Raw genomic sequence first — 5,256 nt, forward strand, 5'->3', positions numbered from 1 at the left:
AATGGGCCTTTAGTTACCGGGTATATTAAAAGTTGGTACGCGATAGAGTATGCCCACGTCATAATAAAAGGAGGTTTTACCACGAATTTAGAGGTTATGAACTTTCTTCAACAAACAACTGCTAAAAGCTGCAACATCAAGAACTCAACAAGTTTTCCATACAAAATTCGTTTTCGATGAACTAGAGTTTACCATAGAATAATCACAAGGTCTAAAAATATCTCATGGATAAGATCCAAATAACAACCAAGAAAGATGATATCAAACATGCAAGAATTTGAGCTCTCTCTAAATGATACGATCAAGGTAATTACTTATTCGAGATGATACGATCAAGGTAATTACTTATTCGAGAGTCCCTCTTAATAGTATGGATACCATCCTAAAAGCGGTCTCCCAACAACAACAAACCCGCGTATTCCACTTGATCACCTAGATGTTGACGATGTTGACCGTATCAATATGGAACAACTTTCTTGATTGTTTTTGCTTGATGAAGTCAAATTGCTTCCCATACTACACTATGGAAGAGCCTCTTCTTCGATATATCTTCATATATCCATGATTACTATATGGATGACAAGTTTCAAGCATATGACCTCTTCAAAATGGCTCCTCTTGAACTTATACTTCATTTCTTCTTTCTTTATTATGTTTATGTCTTGAACAGACACGTCAGTGCTCAATCCATCTTCGTCTTCAAGACATACTTGCTGACTCAACTCCAGTCGATAAATCTTCGGATCACTCCTCGGACATCTTGGTCAACATTCAGTTTATTTTTCCTTCAACCTCGAAGCCAACATACGGTTCAAGCATTTATCTATTGACAAAATTCACACAAAAACCTCAATGCAAACATTAGTTCATAAGAATTTTTCATTAATTACCAAAATGACACAGATCCTACACTTTCACCTCTGTTGAAACCGGTATGCCATCTAAATACAAGCTTGAATTTCATCCCAAACACATATTGAATTTCATGTTTATGCGTCTCCATGCGACGAGTTCGCTACCAACTTTGTCCTTGAGACCACAAAAATCATCCATATTCAGCTCATGAACATGGAGTGGCAGTATATACTTGATGGCACGAGGGTTTGTGAACTCACGGATCGTCATCACCTCCATTGCCGGCGACATGATGTGTTAGCCGACAGCTTGAAACACGAACCGAATGGAAGGCAACAACTAGTATATGACTTAATTATTCTGCGTGAAAATAAGTGAATCAAATTTATCTAAATACGAATGTAGATTGTGTCTAGATGCATTTGGTGTGTAAATAAATATATATCTAGACAAAGTTGTGTAACTTATATTTTTGAACGAAGTTGGTTGTACTAGTGTGGACACGTACCCAGTTGGTTGTATTAGCAGAACTGAATGAACGCAACAACTAGTAGTACTAGAGTTGCCTTCAACTAGGGCTGCATATTTTTACTATATATCAAAGCTGAACCTGTTTGCCGTTACCATAGCCTTTTGGTAACTGTTCACGCACAATTTACTCCAATCAGCCATAGACACGTCCTGCTACTATTTTACGTTCCAGGTTTTTCTTTACTCCTGCGGTATTTTTGGGCGGTGGTTTCTTGGGAATCATCTCGATGGTCTACCACGTCAAAGCGGTGCTTTTCCCCTTGCAAAAAAAAAAAAAACGGTGCTTTCCCGAGCGAAATACCCTCTCTTCCCCACGAGTCTCTTCCCTCTCTCGAGTCTAGCGGCAGACACACCCTCATCCCGTGCTTCCATCTTGCGCGCGGTGGTGGTGTGACCATCCGTGCTCACGCCGGTAGTGTTGGGCTGGTTCCGACGGCGGAGGGACGCAGGGATGGCGGCCGCGACCGAGCCCGAGAGGCACATCCTCCTCACGTGCCTCCAACCCGTTGCCCGATCCGTTCCCCTCACCACGGCATAGCCCGATGGCCCGGAGCGGCCTCGCAACCGACGGAAGACGCGGCAGAACCCTCCGTCATGGGGCACCCCTCGAGGAGCACCTCCAGCCATATATGGAGATGTATGGCGAGGAATTTGACGAGGAGGGGAAATAAGAGTCGGATCTGTAGCGCCATGCCTCCACACACAGCATGGACGGAGCAGAGCCAGGAGGCGGCGATCATGGGAGCGCGCACGCCTCACCCTACATGTACTTCCACGGCTACGTCAACGACTGGATGGGACACGACCCATCCCCTCTCGGTAACTAGCCGGTAAGCTGCTTCGGTGTCTCCCTCTGCTCTATATGCAGACCAGAAAAATGCAGCGGCAGCTTCAACTGGGCGTGCACGGGAGCAGCAGCAAGGAGGAAATTGTTTTGCAGTACCTTGTGGTGTTCATCTGAACTAGGATTCCCTCTAGAATTGAAGTCTGTTATTATGGCTTTCAGTTAATCAATGAAGATATACTTTCTAGGAGGTAGCTGACTGAGCAGTAATATTTAAGTTGATATAACCTCACATACAAAAGTTATTAATAATAGAGATTCGTTTAAGATAATTTGAGGTGACCACTGCTAGCATCGTCTATAATTTTCTGGTTTTGTCAAATTATGATACTGATTTTCGTACCAGATAGTCCGATACTTTGTAGCGAATGGGCTCCGAAAAAGAGAAGCATCATGCCGTCCTGTGGATTGAGCAGATTGCATAGTTCCGCAAGATTTTGTGTTGCTTCATCAAGGCACATCAATATATTCTGACACTAACCTTTCTCTTTCTCTCTGCACTTCTATGTAATGTGTAATATTTACCTTCCTTTTTCAATCTGCGGTTTTATGGAGTGTGTGATCTATTCCCCTAAAGTTGTTTGGTGCTTCTCCCCTGCGTCTCCCTCCTCCTATATGCAGATCAGAAAGAAAAGAAGCAACGGTACCTACTTTGGTCTTCTTGGTTTACATTTTGAAAGATAGATGGACATTGGACATTGTATCGCTCAATCGGGGCAATTTGGTTCCGTAAAAGTTCTCTTTGCATTCATATTCATTTAGATATGTGTACCAACATATATCTTCCCCTGAAATAGCTGTGCTGATGCACCTTCCCTGGTTTGTGACAAATGGGTATTGTGTGATTCAGGTGTGCTGCTTCTACCTGCATACATCCTGCTAAGTCAAAGGTCAAAGGCGACTTTCTGGACATTGACCATTCAGGTAATTATATTTTTCTTAAGTGCTGCCTTGGCTTCTTCGTTTTTCTATAGAGGGTGTGTCTCTATTAACTGAAAACAGTAGTGTACATGGTATTTCTTTTTTAACATGCCTATCATGTCAAGATTGTTTATCATGCATTACTAACAATTTTTTTGGTCTGCACAACAAACAAACCCATTACTGTGGCTAGATGTGACACTTTAGAGTTCAAATCTTTAGGTACAGTTATAATTACCATCGTGTTTATCCTTGGAGAAAGTAGCACAAAGCTATGTTATATGCTGCTCTCAATGAGTCAGTGAGAGCCAATATTATTTTCAAGTAGATAATTACATTTTCTTACCACTCAGTTTTGCAACTTTTTAAAATTACATGAATTCCCTATACTCACATTTTAACTTATTGCCATCTACTTAACCAAGTATACAGATGTTCTCTTAAAAGAGATCAGTCAACATGTATCTGTAGGAAGTTAGAAGTGCAGATGCAGCTGGCTAATCTAGACATAAAAAGATCAAGCTCTCACAAGCACACACAATGTTTGAGCACAAATACAATGGCCCTGTTCTTACGTACACATTTTGGATTATTTCCATCCACTTAAATAGGTATCCAGAGTTGTGTTTAGTAGGAACTTAGAAGTGCAGATGCAGCTGACTAATTTTATCTCTCACAAGCACACAGTAGGTGAAAAAAGACTTGGAAGTAAATCGAGTAGAATCATTCCGAGGTTGAAAAGGCTCTGGCAATCAGTCCACATAACCATTAATATCGTAATAATTGGGTATCCCGAAGTTACACTCATCAATAAGACAGTGTATATTTCGAATATTAGCTTTCCTTTTATTTTTTCAGCTTAGCAGTGCAAATCTGAAACAGGTGAATCAAAGGTATGATATTGTGTTTTTGTTGCTGACTTCATTTACTACAGCATGGTATTCTCCGTCATTGAGGCGGCTCAAGCGTGCTCTTTTCTACATGGCCATGTCGCTTGTGATCTGGCCCTCTGCTTCTGGTGCACAGCTGCCTACAGCCCGTGCACTTTGTGACATCTTATTGCGTTGAAGGTAAAATTGTGTTCAATGGCCAAGGGTCTGCTCTTGTGTTTCTTATCTAACTTATCTGGTGTGCGTCACTTATAAAATGTCCGACGTTATGGTGTGATTATCATAGTTTCTGTTGTAGGTGAGGCATGGCATAACTCAATCATGTGCAATGCTTCTGTTGTGTGATTATCGTTGCTTCTGTTGTAGGTGAGGCATTGGGTGACTTATTCGTATGGGCATGGTTCGAGGTTAACAGGTTATATATCCATTCAGAACAGAGCATGTTATATGCAAGAGGCCCATGGTTTAGTTTTGTGATGTTGACGAACTGCTACCACAAAGAACGAAAGATATTAATGGATGGTGGCAAGAAGGCTGGCAATTCCGAGTTCTTGGTGTTCAACAAGATAAGGGAAGGCATGCTTCTTTTGTTTGTATGACAAACATATTAGGTGATCATTTTAGTGTTTCCTGTTCCAAAAAGGCCTTGGTGTCATATAATGATCTAATTCAAACAGAAAGGCACATACTCTTTCCGAAATAAGCAGCTACATCAACCAAAGCTGACATTGTTAAGGCACATACTCTTTCCGAAATAAGCAGCTACCTCAACCAAAGCTGACATTGTTAAGGCACATACTCTTTCCGAAATAAGCAGCTACCTCAACCAAAGCTGACATTGTTACGATGAGAAGCTGACATTGTTAAGATGAGAATTTCCTTAAACCTACTGGAAGTAGGAAAACCTTTCCAATTCATGCAAAGTATACCTTTGAAATACTACCAGGGGCTAACCGTTTAAGTAAGCAGCAATATATTGTATATTAGTATCACTGACTAATCTACGACTTATATAATACTGTAGTTAGCTAGGAACATGTATCAGTTCTCCCAGCTATTTGTGTTTCATGAGTGAGATCGCTCTCCCAGCGGCTATCACTTTTCTATATTGTGACACATACAAGCGAACAAGTATGTTTGGGTAAAACGCCACACGATAGGGGCGACCTCTCATTAGCATTATATATGTTACATGTCTTGGTTTACAAGCAATAT

The 5,256-nt window shown here is 41.2% G+C and overlaps 1 long non-coding RNA gene across 1 annotated transcript; it reads left to right on the top strand.

Moving 5' to 3' along the window:
• Window positions 1-2,729: 2,729 nt before the first annotated feature.
• LOC124688699 lies at window positions 2,730-4,109 on the top strand. The gene is made up of 3 exons (XR_006998604.1): window positions 2,730-2,873; window positions 3,081-3,154; window positions 4,086-4,109. It is a non-coding gene; the product is annotated as an uncharacterized LOC124688699 (long non-coding RNA).
• The last annotated feature ends 1,147 nt before the right edge of the window (window positions 4,110-5,256 follow it).

This window comes from Lolium rigidum, chromosome 2, assembly GCF_022539505.1.
Source record: "Lolium rigidum isolate FL_2022 chromosome 2, APGP_CSIRO_Lrig_0.1, whole genome shotgun sequence".
Lineage (NCBI taxonomy): Eukaryota > Viridiplantae > Streptophyta > Magnoliopsida > Poales > Poaceae > Lolium > Lolium rigidum.